A 15691-nucleotide genomic window follows, 5' to 3' on the forward strand; every position below is an offset into this window, starting at 1 on the left:
AGGAGATCTTTTCTTGGTATATACACTCCATAGTGCAGCAACTGCTAAGAAGGAAACATTAAGATCCTTCTTCAAGTGCACTGCAGTATGACTGTCAAAAGCTGGGGACCCCCCAATTGCATGGGTTCAAAAGCATTTTTCCAAAGAAAAACAATAGCAAAAATATACATATTTCCACATAGAGGAAATATCTGTCTTTTACACTTTCGTATTTTTAAGTGTCTACTGAAAAGAGAAGGCAAGAAGAAAGTCTGATTGGGAAGAGCGCTGATGTTGATTCAGGTAGCAGGATCATTCATCTGGATGCTCCCAAATCACCCTAATTGGCTTAGTACCCCTTTCTGTGGTTTTTCACACTCAACTTCCAAATGCTAATAAATATGCTAGAGAATAGGTCATTATTCAATTCAAGACAAAGTCAAACCAATAACTGCAAAGGTCAACTGCAACTCTAGTCTAGACCTGAGGTGAATAGCAAGTCTACTACCTGGACATACCCGGCAGCTACAGATCAAAACAACAGAACTCCAGAACAGCTCATCTGGCAGGTGGTTCCACAGACCTCATCATGGACCCTCACAGTTGAGAAGGAGGCCAAGACCAAGGGACCAAGGGAGAGGTTAGGATTCCCATTATCCGAAGATTGGTATTTTCCTTCTCTGAACTATGGGCTCCTCCTAGCACACCACAGTAAATAATTAAAGGATACTGACATGGCCTCCAATCATCCCCCCGCCCCGCCCCGACCCTTCAGGAAGGGACCATACTAAAAACATTTTCTCTTGCAATATCTCAAAGTACCACATGCCATTAGGAAAAGCTTCGACTATCAAACGCTTCTATACTAAGTTCAATGTAACTTCTTTTTCTCTAGTTTACTGCTCTAAGGATAAGGAGTTTACGGCCTGCTATCTTCAGGACTTTTTGTTACTTATTCTTAATTCTAACAAAGAACTTCAGATAAGCTTTTTTTTTTTAAACCAGTAACCATCTTTATCATCTTGGATAAACCATTTAATTTTCCTAGACCTAAATTTCCTCCTCTACAAAATAAAGTAACAGAACAAATTTGTGGATACCTAAGGCTTTTACTATGTCAATGTTCATCCCCTAACTCTAGCTTGGTTCCTTAGACTCTGTTCTAGCTCTTTAAATACGTGCCCCATGTGCATTTTTTCCTAAATTCCTAATTCTTTCCTGGTACTTGCCAAGAAAAAAAAAATAATAATAAAGATGCAAATAAAAAGAATCCAATACAAAATTTCAATGCTATTCACTGACCTCCTATCTCACAATAATCACTACAGGTTAATGGGAGGTAATATGGGAACTAATATGGGAACCACTAAGTGTCTGAAACACAGAAGTTACACCCTTCCTTTTCCTCCTTGTATCAGAGCTAATGAAAGCCATCAATTGGTCATTAGAAATAAACCTTTCCAATTTGTAAACCAGGTTTTTGGTATTTTACTGTTATTTTGAAAAATTGATGGATGATAGAACACTATGGAGGGGAAGAGAAATTTGTGTACATGGACTCCCCATATACTCTCAGAATATGCTAGAATGAATATAGGCTTGGGAAAGTCCTACTCATAATGCAAAACAACACTGGGATAAAGGTAAGTATGTGATAAACACCAAGGCTTCCTTCTCATGCTTTCCTCAAATATACATACACGTGACATGTAGAAGTTAGCATTTGTCTGTTTAAATCATGGCACATCTGTACCTTACCCTTTGCTCTAAAAACTATTTTAACGACCATGGTGTCTAGCCTTAAGGGATGATGGTAAAGCATCTCAATGATCTATCCTTCTCTTAGACCCCTTGTTACTTAGATGATATGAATGATCATAGCTTTGGGATCTTCACACATGCTTGGGGAGCAAATCAACGTTGCAATTGCAGTAGTCAAACCCAAACTTTTTCAAATGTTTGATCAACTAGGCAATAAATAGTTCACAATCTCCACTTTGCTTGTTAGTAAAGAGGAACTGTGCCATGAATTCAGATGAATTGGTGTTAATATCCAGAAACCATTTTGAGAAGCAGCTCTGCAATTTATAGAAACCATAAAACCAATCATGATAAAGAATCTGATTGATAAGGAGACCAGAAGTGATATGGATCCTCATTGACCTTACTAGCTGAATACCCACTCCTGATTTCAAGAACAACTGTGCATCAATGACCAGGAGAAGACAAGTCAGGAAGGCTCAGACAGTACTGGGACCTTCCCAAATTGAGATGGGCCTTTGGCTAAAAGTACAAAAACACCTCTTGTTTAAAGGACAGCCCTCTAGAATCATTTTTTTCTACTTTTCATAAATATACTATACAAAACGTAAAAGTCAATGCATATGGACTGGAGTCAAGAGATCAAATAGGAAAACCTAATCTTTTTAACATTTAGTCAGAATTTTGGAAAGGATGCCTGGGCTACTGAATCAAGACTCTTCAAAGACCCCAAATTCCAAAGAGGGCTACATTAGTGCTTTTAAGCACCTAAATCATTAAGAGTAGAGGACACAGTTTTCACAGTATCCATAAGCTTTTTAAAAAATTAACTAGATTTTAGGGTATCTGGGTGGTTCAGTCGGTTGAGCATCTGACTCTTGGTTTTGGCTCAGGTCAAGATCTCAGAGTCCTAAGATTGAGCCCTGCATCAGGCTCCATGCTCAGCGCACAGTCTGCTTGGGATTCTGCCCCCCCCCCACCTCTTCCCCCACTCATATGCACAAGAGCACACATGTGCTCTCTCTAAATCTTTTTTAAAAAAGAAAAAGGAAAAATTAGATTTTTGACCATTAAAAAAAAAAATCACAAAATTGTGAGTTTCTGGGGACCACATCATCTGTGAGTCCCCTACATTTATTGCAATGTCTAGAAATTAGTAGGTACCACTAAATGTTACTGAATGGAAAAAAAAAAAAAAAAGACTGAAAAAAGTATTCTCTACTTCTATACATCTAACAAGATTAGGCTATCTAGAAATGTTTTCTATTTCCTAGAATATTAACCATGAATCTACCACCTGCTTAATATTCACAGCAAAAAAAAAAATTAATTTATAATCATGAGTATGTTTACAACTTTCAATTTACATATTTTAATTCATCCCCACAGTTAAGAAATTTGTGATCATTCCAATATAGAGCATGTAAGAATGTTTTTTAACACCTGAGATTTGATGACAAGCCAATTCCCACTGAACAGATACTTCAGATGTAAACTTCTGAATATTTCATAGGCTCTGTGTGGGAAGGAACTCATGAAGGAATTAAATACCACAATTTACTAATAGCCAAAACTACCTCCTGGGAAGTATTGTGAATTCTGTCTAGACATAGCCAAAGGATTTATGAACGATGTGTGGGAGTGACATGGGAAGGTTCAAGGGTTCACTTTGAGGGTTCCATCCAATTCCACAACCTTATTATATAAGAAGTTGTATCTTTAGAAGAAAAGGCACAGAAACAGGGAGGATACTTGATTCTTGTTGAAAAAGGGTTTTACTCTAAGGTTAAGTTTACTTCAGGATGTTCTAGAAAAAATGTCAGTGGCTCTAATCAAGGAAAATGCACACTAAGTGCATTCCTTATGAGGTTCCTGAAGTCAGTTACTTAGTATTTCATGTATGAATGTGTAGTACTGACCGGTAGGCCCACTATCTTGTATGTCCACAATAAACTTTTACTGACTAAATTCATGACTCTGCCTCTCTCGGCAAATGTAATAATTTATAAAGTAATTCAAATAAAGAATTAACACCAAATCTTCTGCATACAAAATAACAAAACTGGCAAAAACAGAATTGGAGTGTAACCCATCACAATCGATTAAGAAAAAATGGGCGCCATGTTTTTTTCAATTTAAATTATTTGTTTGCTGTAGCTGGTAGGGCTGGGGTTATTTAATGTCTTGAAAAAAAGCAAGGACTTTGGAGATTATAGGATCAGCTTCATCAGAGGGCAGGAGGTAGGTCTTCCTGTTAAAAGAAGGCAAGGCAAATTTTCAGTAGATGGGAGCATCTTCCTCCTAGGAGCTGAGAAGTCTCCGGAGATCTTGAAGGCAGGAGCAGAAAGCTATTGTTCCTACAAATGTCAGACAGTTTACCTGGAACTGCTTCTAAAAGAAACTTTAGACAGTTTTTCATCTTTTGGTACTTTGCTGGTAATTATCTAAGTGGGAGAACCACACGGAACTGTCCAGTAGGATATATGACCCAGGGTTCTAGCTAGAGGAGTAAAGCAAAGGTCTACGGAACATGTAGAGCATTTCTAATACCTTAGAAAGAGTTGAATACCCAATTCTCTGATTGGAAGATAACATGCTTACCAACATACATTCCTACAGTTGGTATTATTAACAGTTAGGAGAGCTGTACTTAAATGGAAGCTTTGATTTGTAGAATTTCTAAACAAGTTACATTAAAAAGGGCATATCCTTCCTAAGGAACACTCCAAGGAATGTATAAACAACAACAAAAATAAAAAGACCACCAAGCTGGGAATGGCAAGACTAATAACCATTACACTTGAATGATGCATGTTCTAGCCATGATACATGCATAAAAATACAGTGAACCTTAATCAGAAATTCACCCAATGGAAATAGAGTATGAAAAATCACCCAAAAAGGGGTCCATTAATAACTAATAACAAATTACTGGGTAAGACCAAGAGAAAAAGCTACCTAAATACCTAAAATGATCACTTATACCATAAACTTCTCTCTCCAAAACAAAAAATTCTGTTCAACCGATGGATTTAAGGTTGCACAAGAAGGAATTTCAAGATGGATAAAGCAATCTGTGAGCCTCTAAAAACAGTCTAAGTTCCAATTCAGTCATGTGTTCTCAGAGAATTAAAAACTTCTGGGGCATTGAAATGAATTGGAGTCCCTTACCAAACAGTAATTTACAATTTTCATGGGAATATAGGAATTATCACAGGGTATTTCCTCTTAACAAATATGCCCTAACTACAAACTGGTGTTTCTTTAATCTTCACATTCTTTCCCCGTAGCCTTCCCAGATTTCTCCTCCAATATCCTACCCTACTATGCGAAGCTGATAAAAATATCAGTTATGTATGGTATCCAAAACATCCTGTGGACGATGCAGTCAACAAAAATGTCTTCAGTACTGAAGTACATTCAAGCATAATTTCCTATCCCTCTAGCATCCACAACTTTCTCTCCTCTGTTCACATTTTCTAATGTGGTATGGTCTAAATGCTTGAGTCCCCCCAAAATTCACATGTTGGAATCCTAATGCCCAAGTGATGGTGTTGGAACGTGGGGCCTTTGGGAGGTGCTTAGGTCATGAACATGAAGCCCTCATGAATGGGATTATTATCCTTGTAAGAGACCCCACAAGGCTCCCTAGCCCTTCTACCATGTGAGGACAGAGTGAGAAGTCTGTGACCCAGAAGACAGCCCCCACCCAACCATGCTGGCACCCTAACCTCAGACTTCCAGCCTCCAGAACTGTGAGCAATAAATTGTGTGGCTTAAAGCCACCCAGTCTGTGGTATTTTGTTATAGCATCCCAAAGGGTAAGACATCATGTAGACCACAGAAGTTGCTATCTAAAATTAGAAAAACGTTAATTAGAAATGAGCTATAGAACACTGGGTCAGTAGTGAAAAGACCTCATCTTATTTGGCACCTAATGGGGGAAAACAGGCCTCCTTACCACCTCAGAGAAAAAGCCCATGTGAGGCCCAGAGATGCTAAGTGATTTGTCTATCACCACCCTGATCCACGGCAAAGAAAATCAGTACTCATGGTGACTTCTTTAAAAACCAAAGTAGAGTAGGATTGGGTGGGAGGGCGTGGAGAGGTGGAAAAGGCTTGACAACACACAATGACCTACTTAGGCCATGACTGCGGAGTTGTGGACCTAAGCCTCCTAATAAGGCAGTCAGGTCCAGAGTGCCTGACTACAAAGTCTAATGCCATACACATCTCCCTTCACTGGGGAACATGAAAAAGCATCTTCTGTATTCATAACCATGTATTATGTCATGGAGAGATTAACCAAGTTTTGGCTTAGAAGGGAATTTATGTGGGTAAAACAAAATACAGGAAAGGTGTAAGTATTTTAATAAACCGTATGTGCAGCTAATGCTAAAACTGGACTCTCCATTATAGATTCACATACATCTAATCAACATGAACTACATTCGTTGACAAAGCTTTTGTTTTTTGTCTTCTTTTCCCCCATAAACTATGTTCTTCCAATTGAACAAGCCATTCCCACCGTGGTGCTGAATGGCTAACAGACCACAGAAACACATCACTCTCGGCTCCTGTTTGAAACCAACAGCTATTACAAACCACGGGTCTTGATTCAGGGCCTACGTCGACGAAGTTTTAAGAAGCTCTAATTCACTTTACACCCCTCTGTTCAGCAAGGCATTTAACCGGCTTAAAAAATAAACAGGAAAAAATGATGCAAAAAATAAAAATATCCAGTTCTTTGATTTTCATGATATAAAGCTGCTCATAGACAAAACAATCAGCTACATAAACAAATCTAATGATCCTCATTTATTATGCTAAAATTGTGCTCTTCTTAAAATTACCACAGATTTAACTTGTATATAAGGAAAAGTATACTTCAAATTACAACTAGTCACAGTTTTAGGATTACCATTTTAAAAAATGAAAACATCCCAGTATACAACTGACTTCTATTAAGCCATCTATGAGGGGCAGAACTAAATCTATAGTTGGTTTCCAGATAAACATGTTTTTTAAAAACTGAATTATGTCTCTACTGTCAAGGACGATTCCTTAAAATACCTCCATTTGGGAAAAAAATTAGCATAATGTTGAGAGAACTTATTATTCATTTCAAGTGATTGTTGACTGTTCTTCTTTTTTCTAAAGCTATTTAGCATTAAAGGACTTGGTAACAAGTCTGAAAACTCCTATAACTCACATGTAGAAGAGAGATTAAAGTCAACATTCTCTTTTAAATAAATCAAATAGCCTTAGGGATAATATTAGAAATATTTATTTTTAAAAGTATTAGAACGCTCACTAGGGGAACATCTGCCCTCTCTATTTATGTTAGCCGCAATTTAAGTTTTTTTCCCCACTCAGTGTTTCCTCCAGTATAAATAAAAGATAGTTGCTTTTCATGATTAATTTTAGTTATTTTCCTTAGGGTAATGTAATAGTTCAACATTTTAGTCACCTTTCAAGATACGACGACATAAAGAAGGTATCTAGATGGCAGTGTCCAGGCAGAAGGCAGAGTTCCAAAGACAAAAACAAAAAAATTAAAAACAAGGAAGACTGTCTTCCTAGGCTAGTGTTTTTCTACAGGAGCCAACAGGGATGGTGCTGGGGGGCAACTCTTCTCTACAACACCTCACAAGGTCTTCACCTGCCCAGGAGCAGAGGCAGGGCTGGTGGGGGATCTCGCTACGTCTAGAACCCACCACGGTGCACTGGGCTACTTCAGTCCAAAGCCTTCTGGGTTTTACTTCACTGTGTTTTGAGCACCAAGTGAGAACAAAAACCTCTTGAGCATAGGAATCTTATGAAGTTAACTATTTGGCATAAAATGCCACCTCCCTAGCGCCAGGCAAGCATGCTGAGCCCTGCATGCGGGAGCACAAGGATACAAGCACATTCAACACGCTTGAGGATGTCCTGGCGTGCTCACACCCAAGCCTGGGGCACAGCTTTACCCCCCATCACCTGCACGACCACGGGGAACTAGCTTCACTACTGAAAACCCGAGATTCTGCATCTGTAGAATGGTTAAGACCTCCGGAGCAGTGATTAAAGTGACTAGCACAGTCCGAGGCACACTGTCAAATGTAATACATGTTACCTGACATGGTTCTTTCTCCCCGCCCCCACTTCCTTCACGGCACTGAAGGCTTCTCCTTCAAGCTCTACGCCAAAGATCATTCGAAAACCATGAAAAGGAAGAGAACGTTTAATGTGTTTTAGAAAACATTTTCTATAACTTTTGGACAGCACACGTCTTTACCATTTACACATAATTATTATTAAACAGTATGTGACCTACATGCCTCCCCCACTCTATTCCAGAGGGCACCCTACAAATGAGCATCTGGCCTCCTACACTGTCCTGCCACTCTTAAGAACCACAAATTTCGGGGCACATGGGTGGTTCAGTCCGTGAAGCGTATGCCTTTAGTTCAGGTCATGATCTCAGGGTCCTGGGATTGAGCCCCACATTGGGCTCTCTGCTCGGTGGGGAGCCTGCTTCTCGCTCTCTCTCTGCTGCTCCCCCTGCTTGTGCTCTCTCTCTCTCAAATAAATAAAATCTTTAAAAAAGAACCACAAATTTCACCACTAATTCCTTCTGGTCTATACTGCAAAGTAGCATTGGAATTTTTTTTTAATTTTTATTATTTCAGAGAGGGAGGGAGAGAGAGAAAGAGAGAGAGGGAGAGAGAGCACAAGCATAAGTCGGGGGAGGGGGAGAGGGAGAAGCAGACTCCCTGCTGAGTGGAAAGCCCAATGCGGGGCTCAATCCCAGGACTGTGGGATCATGACCATAGCTGAAGGCAGACACTTAACCGACTGAGCCACTCAGGCGCCCCAACCCTGGAGTTTTAAACACTCCTAAATGGTTATTACAATAAGGTAAAGTCTAAAGATCTACTAAGTTATCTCTCACAACAATCTATTTAGATACTGTTGCTGAGCTCTCCATACTTCTTTGAGATCTGAGGTGCTTTTCTAAATGAACAGAATTACGATTTATATCACAAAATATTCACTAACACAATCATGCCTTCTAAAGCGTAAGAAGTGGTCACATTGTCAGTAAGAAAAACAGGTAAGCAATGGCTTTGAAAACAGAAGGGAAAAGACAAAAGCACTTCAAGGACAGAGAAAAGAAACAAAAGTACATAGGTCCAGAGGGATCCACTTGTAGTTTCCAGAAATCAGGGAGAGGTGAAATATGCAGCAATTTAATACAAACTCAGGAGGATTCCAACTATATTTATACCATCATGCGATTTTTCCGCCAAACCACACAAGAATTACTGAATATCATGGCAACCCCTCTAACAGGATTGTTAACTTTTAGCTAGATTCCAGACTTGATGAACTCCTAACTCTGAAGTGAGAAGGCAGCCCCTTTTCCCCATCCCTGGTTTCCATTAGGAAGGATTCTCTCAGGTCTCTTTGTGTCCCTTCCTCCTCTGCACCCCCAGGACATGGCTTAACCTAGCAGATTGGTAAATGGGGGAATAAGTAGGCATGCTGGGCTCAGCTCCGCCCTTTCCTCCTATTAGAAACACACTGTCCACAGGAAGAATGGGCCATCCAATCGGTAATAAACATGAGTCATAATCTCTCACTTGCTCTACTCTTTTATTTCCCATGTTCTTCAGAACCCAAGCAAGAAAATGGATGCAACTGGCTGGGCCTGCTAAGAATGAGATACTACCAGCTCCCAAGAAGATTCAAACAAAATCTAATCTTTGGAAACACAGTCCAGTCATTAAGAATAGAGAATCTAAAACTGGGAAGCAAGGGGCACCTGGGTGGCTCAGTTAAGTGTCCAACTCTTGGTTTCAGGTCAGGTCATGATCTCAGGGTTGTGAAATTGAGCCCCACGTTGGGCTCCATGCCCAGTGGGCAGTCTGTTGGAGATTCTCCCTCTGTCCCTTCCCCTGCTCACTCTTTCTAAATAAAAACTATTTTAGGGAGACCAGGGTGGTTCAGTCGGTTAACATGTCTGCCTTTGGCTTGGGTCATGATCCCAGGGTCCTGGGACAGAGTCCCATATCGGGCTCCTTGCTCAGCGGGGAGCCTGCTTCTCCCTCTGCCTGCCACTCCCCCAGCTTGTGCGCTTTCTCTCTGACAAATAAAATCTTAGAAAAAGAAAAAAAAAAACTTTTAAAAACTAGGATGCAATGTTTGAAACCCTCTCTGTCAACTGTAAGTTTGGGTAAAATTCTTAACTTTGCTGCGTCTCAGTTTCCTCACCTGTAAAATGGGGATAATCATAGTAACTCATAGGCTTATTAGTATATGTAAAGACTTCAGAACAGTGCCTGGACATAATAAACTGAGTACATTTTAGTATCACTACAAAGATTATCATTTTTCTCATTTATACTATCATTATCTTGTCCCACAAGATAAGACTTAAAAGGAAGTACTCATCCATGCTAGGTTAGATTCTGTTTTATGAGTTCATGTCTACATCACCAAGAATGATGAACGAACTATAATGGACAAATTGTAGGAAAATGAGTCAGTTGGCCCACCGTGGGCATGGTCATCTGAAAAAGCAATTTTGCCTCACAAGAAAAGGAAACTCCCTAAGCATACACCATTTGGCACATACACCAAAGATCTTTGTGTTTGTTGTTGTTCTTCATGTCAGTAATTGCTCATCACCTGGTCTCCAGATTCTGGATGTGCAATGCATCTGCCTGATGATCAAATGACTGAGGCCAACCTAAGTTGTGGTCAAATGTTTCTGGGTGATGGCAGAAAACCTATGCATCCTTTCTGCTCAGTTACTTCTCTCCCTCTACCATGTACTTTAAAAAAAAAAAAAAAATAGGAAAAAAGAAAATTTTGTTATTTGATACACCAGAGTGCATCTTAGCTGACCAAATATGCCTACGGCTAAAATGCTAACTGAGTTGTCAGAGACCTTTCATCTCATTAGTAACTGAAACTGACGTTCTGTCTTACCTGAGGAACACAAGGGCCTCCCTGCCGATCACAGCGACATCCAGAGCACCGGTAATTGGCCCCAACAGAGTCACCAGCACTGGTGTTCAGGCCACACGTAATCTTTAGGGGTCAAGTTGCTCTACCAGCAGGCACCAGAACCACTGTTCAGATGGAAGCTTGGGGAAGAACCTCATTTTTAGAAAAGCACAGTGTGTCTGAATTAGCTTAGGGCAAGCCGGCTCTCGCATTTACCCTTAAAATAATAATACGAAGAAGAAACATGAGTTCGGGGTTGGAAAATGCCATTGCTACTGGACTATTAAATTTTTTTTCCCCAGCTTGCATCTACCTACATCACAGGTATTCTCAAAACCTTAAAAATAGACTGAAAACCTCAAAGAAGAGGAGAGATGTTTCTTTCCAGTATCCGAGCAAAAATCCGAGGAAAGAGAGGATAGGAACAGCAAAAAGACAGGACTCTGGCTGGCCCAACACAAGACGTTTAGACTATGTTTGAAGATACAACATGGAGAGCGTCTCTCTGGCCCATTTATTATGCACCAACTTATTATGCACCAACATATCCCCAACACTGGCCCCCAGCCTCCATTTTCATATGTCTGAAAGAGGATACAAAACATCACACAAATGCACTATTCCAAGGATAAAACAGGCACACAAGTCCTCCCGAAGCCCACTGGCTTCTCTCCATAGTACCTGCCAACGGTTATTCTCACACCTCGCACACCATCTGCTCTGGACGAAGCTATTCCTTAACTTTCCAAATGTGTGTTTTCCAAAAAAAAAGAAAAAAAAGTAGGGTCACCATTCCATTGAAAGACTATGATACCGGGATGCCTGGGTGGCACAGTCAGTTAAGCATCTGCCTTCAGCTCAGGTCATGATCCTCTGGGACTGAGTCCTGTATCGGGCTTCTTGCTCAGCAGTGAGTCTGTTTCTCCCTCTCTCTTTGCCCCTCTGCCTGCTTGTGCACATGCACATGCTCTCTCCCCGTGAATAAATATAAAAATCTTAAAACTCTCCAATGGTTTCCCAGCCTCTTAGAATAAACCCATCTTCCTTACTACCACCCAGAGGGCCCTGTCTGCTCTGGCACGTTCTACCTGCTCTGAATTCACTTTTTTTTTTAAAAAAAAAGGAAGGAAAAATGACTATGATACCATTAACAAAATGGAAAACGTCAACACACCATTCCCCCGAGGTGACCCTCTGGCATGGGGCGGTGTGGGGAGAGGGGGACAAAACAAAACAAAAAAACAGAACATGTGTGTGCTGACCACCACCCAGAAAATGTCACTTCAGTGAGACACTGGATAAAGAGATAAAAACATCTCCTTTCTTGTTAACTCACACAGATGCTTTAAGTGTGCTTTAAATCCAGAAACAGATAAGAACCCAGTTACTAATTCGACTTCTGAATATGTATCTAATAAGGCAAACAGTAAGAGATTTTTCTTCTTGGCAAACTGGCAGTGCATGCGACTAAATCAAATATCGGTGCTATTAGCCAAATGTTTGAGATGCCCCTCACTTTTTAAATCGGATCTTTCCCTATGATCTTAATTCCTAGGAAGTATCCTGTGTTAGAAATGGCATGTTTGTGACCCAAACAAAGTTAATCAAATCGTTATTTCTAACATTGACTGATTTCCTCAGAAACATCACTCTGCTTCTGATGCATTTCATAAACTAAATTTAATGTCTTAAGTAAGCAAAAGCATAGATTAGCTGGTAAGGGATTTCATCAAATCAGTGCTTTTATTCGTCTATCACTAACCATAATAATAAATTCACATTAACAGAGAAGTCACAGATTTTAAAGATTATAAATGCATTAGATACTTTAGCCACCAACTCTCCAGGGAAGCAGACGGATCTCCAATGTCTATTAATGAAAGGGACAAACCGTCTTTGACCTGCAGGACTCGTTCAGAACAGTAAGTTCTGACCCCAACCAGCACTTGATAACATTCACTTAACATTCCTACGTGCATTTCCTCAACGGGGGAAACACCTGCTCTGAGGTGCTGTCGTGAGCACCGTGGATAACATATACGATGCACTATGAAACACACAGTCCTAGCTGATAGTACACACACACATATACACATACAGCACAGGTAAGTCCTGTGTGGTTCCCAGCACAATGCCCGCCACATGGCAGCCTCTCAAAAGACAGCCGTTGAGCGATTAAAAAGGAGAGCCCAAGATTGCTTAAAATTGCACAGCTTCCAGCACATAAGCCTAAGTAGAGGCTGGAACGTGTGGCCCTGGTCTCCTGCACCTTCAAATGCATGGTAACCCCTTGTTCTGATGCTGGTCTTTGGTGCCCGTCTCACTTGACAACCACGTGAGCTAAGTGTTAGCCTCCCTCGTTGACACATAAGGAGATCGAGGCTTGCAGAGGAGATTAGCATCCTTTCCCTCCTTCCTGTCTAACGAGATCTCAGTTCTGTGCGGTTACCCATTCCTCCCACACAAAGCCACGTGCTTCAAGGGGAGGTTATTTGCACCTTGTTAGCAATTATTTCAGAAACGGGCATTTGACCAAACTCTAGTTCCCGAAACACAAGAGAAGCCTGGCTTCTGGAAAAATGTTCTCTTCTACTAGGAAACGGCCCCCAGAAGAAAGAGTCTGGTTTCTTTCTTTGGACAGTGCCACATCGGCATATGGATGACCAGAAGTCCTTCAGCCTTCTTGCTAGGAGTTAAGAGATGGATTAACATCAAGTGTAGCAGAGCCGAGAGATGTATCACCTGGAACAGCCAGTTCTGGACAGGCTCTACCTCTAGACTTAAGAAACTCCCTTTGGTATAAGGCAATTAGAAATAAGGGTCTCTTGTTTGCAACCAGAATCCCCCCAACGTGATCTACAGCCCAAAGCTGGAGAGCGCCATATTCATACCTAGGCCTATTTGACACTCCAGCTTGCTCTCTTGGTTGCTATATTCCAGCAGACTTCAAAAGGTTCAACAGGTGCCCCACCCAATGCTAGAGGCCAAGGTGAAGATAAAGCACTGACCGTGTGGCAGGTCCCCCCACATACTTTATATACATTATTTAATTTAATCCCCCATAGCTCGAAATTGGACTCTAGGACTCAAATGCCAAATTTGCCACAGAGATCAGACTCCTATGGAACGCTAGATTTTACTAAAAAACTTTTTTTTGTTGTTGTTAGCAGTCAATTGTATCAAGAGTCTTGATCTGCAAAGTATGAAAGTAAGAAAATGAGCTTGGGAGTTGAAACCCATAACATCTTGGGTCAGTTGTTCAACCTCTCTGCATTTCCTCAACTATAAAATACCTCCTCTGGGAAGCTCATGTGGGATAGTAGGTGCTCAATAATCAGTACATAATCATAGTTAATAGTATTCCTGGATCTACCTACAGTAACACTAGAAAAGAATCCATGAGCATTGAAGTATTTGAATGGTCTCATTAATCCTGTGATCATAATCGATAAGTCAGTCTCCATTCAGCAAGGATGCCTCTTAATGTTTATCCACCATCAACACGAAAAATAACCCTTAATAATCTATAATCTGATTTATCTTTCCAGAAATGACAAGGAATTATTAAACCCTACTGATATTTCCTGAATGGAAGAGCAGAGATGAAAAATGAATGTGCATCCAGCCGATTTCTAAACAGCTTAGAAATGTTAATAGGATAGCCACCCTGCATATCAAGATACAGACTGCACAGGCCACTAAGGTATTAGTCACTAACTGATTTTAAATTTTGCCATTAATCCTCTTGTCCCCATTAACTATTATTTCACATTCTGAATGCCACAGCAATAAGCCTTTGGAGCAAACAAATACAACAAAGCCTGCATATGGAGACCACAAATCCTAACACAAATCACTGCTCTCTCACTGGGGACTCAGGGTGCATGGGAAAGAATTGGCGGTCCCCTCTGGGGGGCAGGAAAGGGGTTCAACAGCCGTGGCGCCCATTTAATTACAGGACACAGCTACCAGACTACACCAGCAGGGCACCTTGTAATCTGCACCCACTGGGTGAGCTGTGCTCTTAGTCTGTCCCAGCCACTGCTTAAGTACTATGCAATCCTGTGAACTAGGTGCTATCTATCATTATCCCCACTCGACAGAGGAAGCACTGAGAAGTTCAAGCCCAGGGTCTCAGGGCTAGTATGTGGGATGCTGCCAAGATTCAAAGCCAGGCCCACAGACTACAGAATCTCTACTTTTAACCACCCCCCAAAGCCCTTGTTAAACAACTAGCTGTTACTCAAACTAAACCTTCCCAAATATTCCTATGGTCACTTTAGGTACATCTCACTTCCCATTCATGATTTAAAAAAAAAAGTCTTTTGGACTCTAACATCAAGAGGACAAGTAGATCAATGAGTCCCCTGAAGCCTGAGTCACCAAAAAGTTAAAGAAGTTATTATAATAATGTCACCAGGAACTAGCATTATACAGGGCAGAGGATGAGAACAAGTATCATAAAGGACTTCTTCGAAAGAAAAACCACATAAATTCTACATATCAGAACTGTGACTGATAGCTGAGCCAATCTCATCTCCCTTTTGGAGGCCCCTTCCCTACCCAGGAAGCTCAGTGACCTGGAGAAGCCTTCCCCAGGGAAGGTGGCCTCCTTGGGCAGGGGTCCAGAAGGCCTTTTCTCACCAGCCCACACACACTGTGTGAGAATCTTTACTTTCTATGAGAGACCAAAAGACTATACTGTCCAGTAGCTGGAATTCTAGGTAGCCTGGAGGGGCAGGAAAGATTTGGGGGGCCAGTCCTCCACTTAAACATTAACTGAACACCTATATGCAGAGGGCACTGTGCTAGCCAGTCACTCAGCATGGGGTACACTGGGTTCTATACTGAATGCTTTCAACTGCATTATCTATATAAACATACTGAATAGGGTACAGTTTTCAAAAGATGCAATCATTTAACACCTAACATGAGGTGAAGAATCTTCATTTTTCCA

General features: G+C 40.9%; 1 protein-coding gene and 1 non-coding gene across 2 annotated transcripts in view; both read right to left on the minus strand.

Annotated features, from left to right (window-relative positions):
- Nucleotides 1-15691, minus strand: part of RYR2 (ryanodine receptor 2) — a 736030-nt gene that overhangs the window by 577293 nt on the left and 143046 nt on the right. The window lies entirely within an intron of this gene.
- On the minus strand, nt 6236-6368 carry LOC123847263 (small nucleolar RNA SNORA2/SNORA34 family). Its single transcript, XR_006791502.1, has one exon. It is a non-coding gene; the product is annotated as a small nucleolar RNA SNORA2/SNORA34 family (small nucleolar RNA).

The sequence above is a fragment of the Mirounga angustirostris genome, unplaced genomic scaffold (genome assembly GCF_029215605.1).
Source record: "Mirounga angustirostris isolate CCGP_5_RB_7025 unplaced genomic scaffold, mMirAng1.0.hap1 SCAF_6, whole genome shotgun sequence".
Lineage (NCBI taxonomy): Eukaryota > Metazoa > Chordata > Mammalia > Carnivora > Phocidae > Mirounga > Mirounga angustirostris.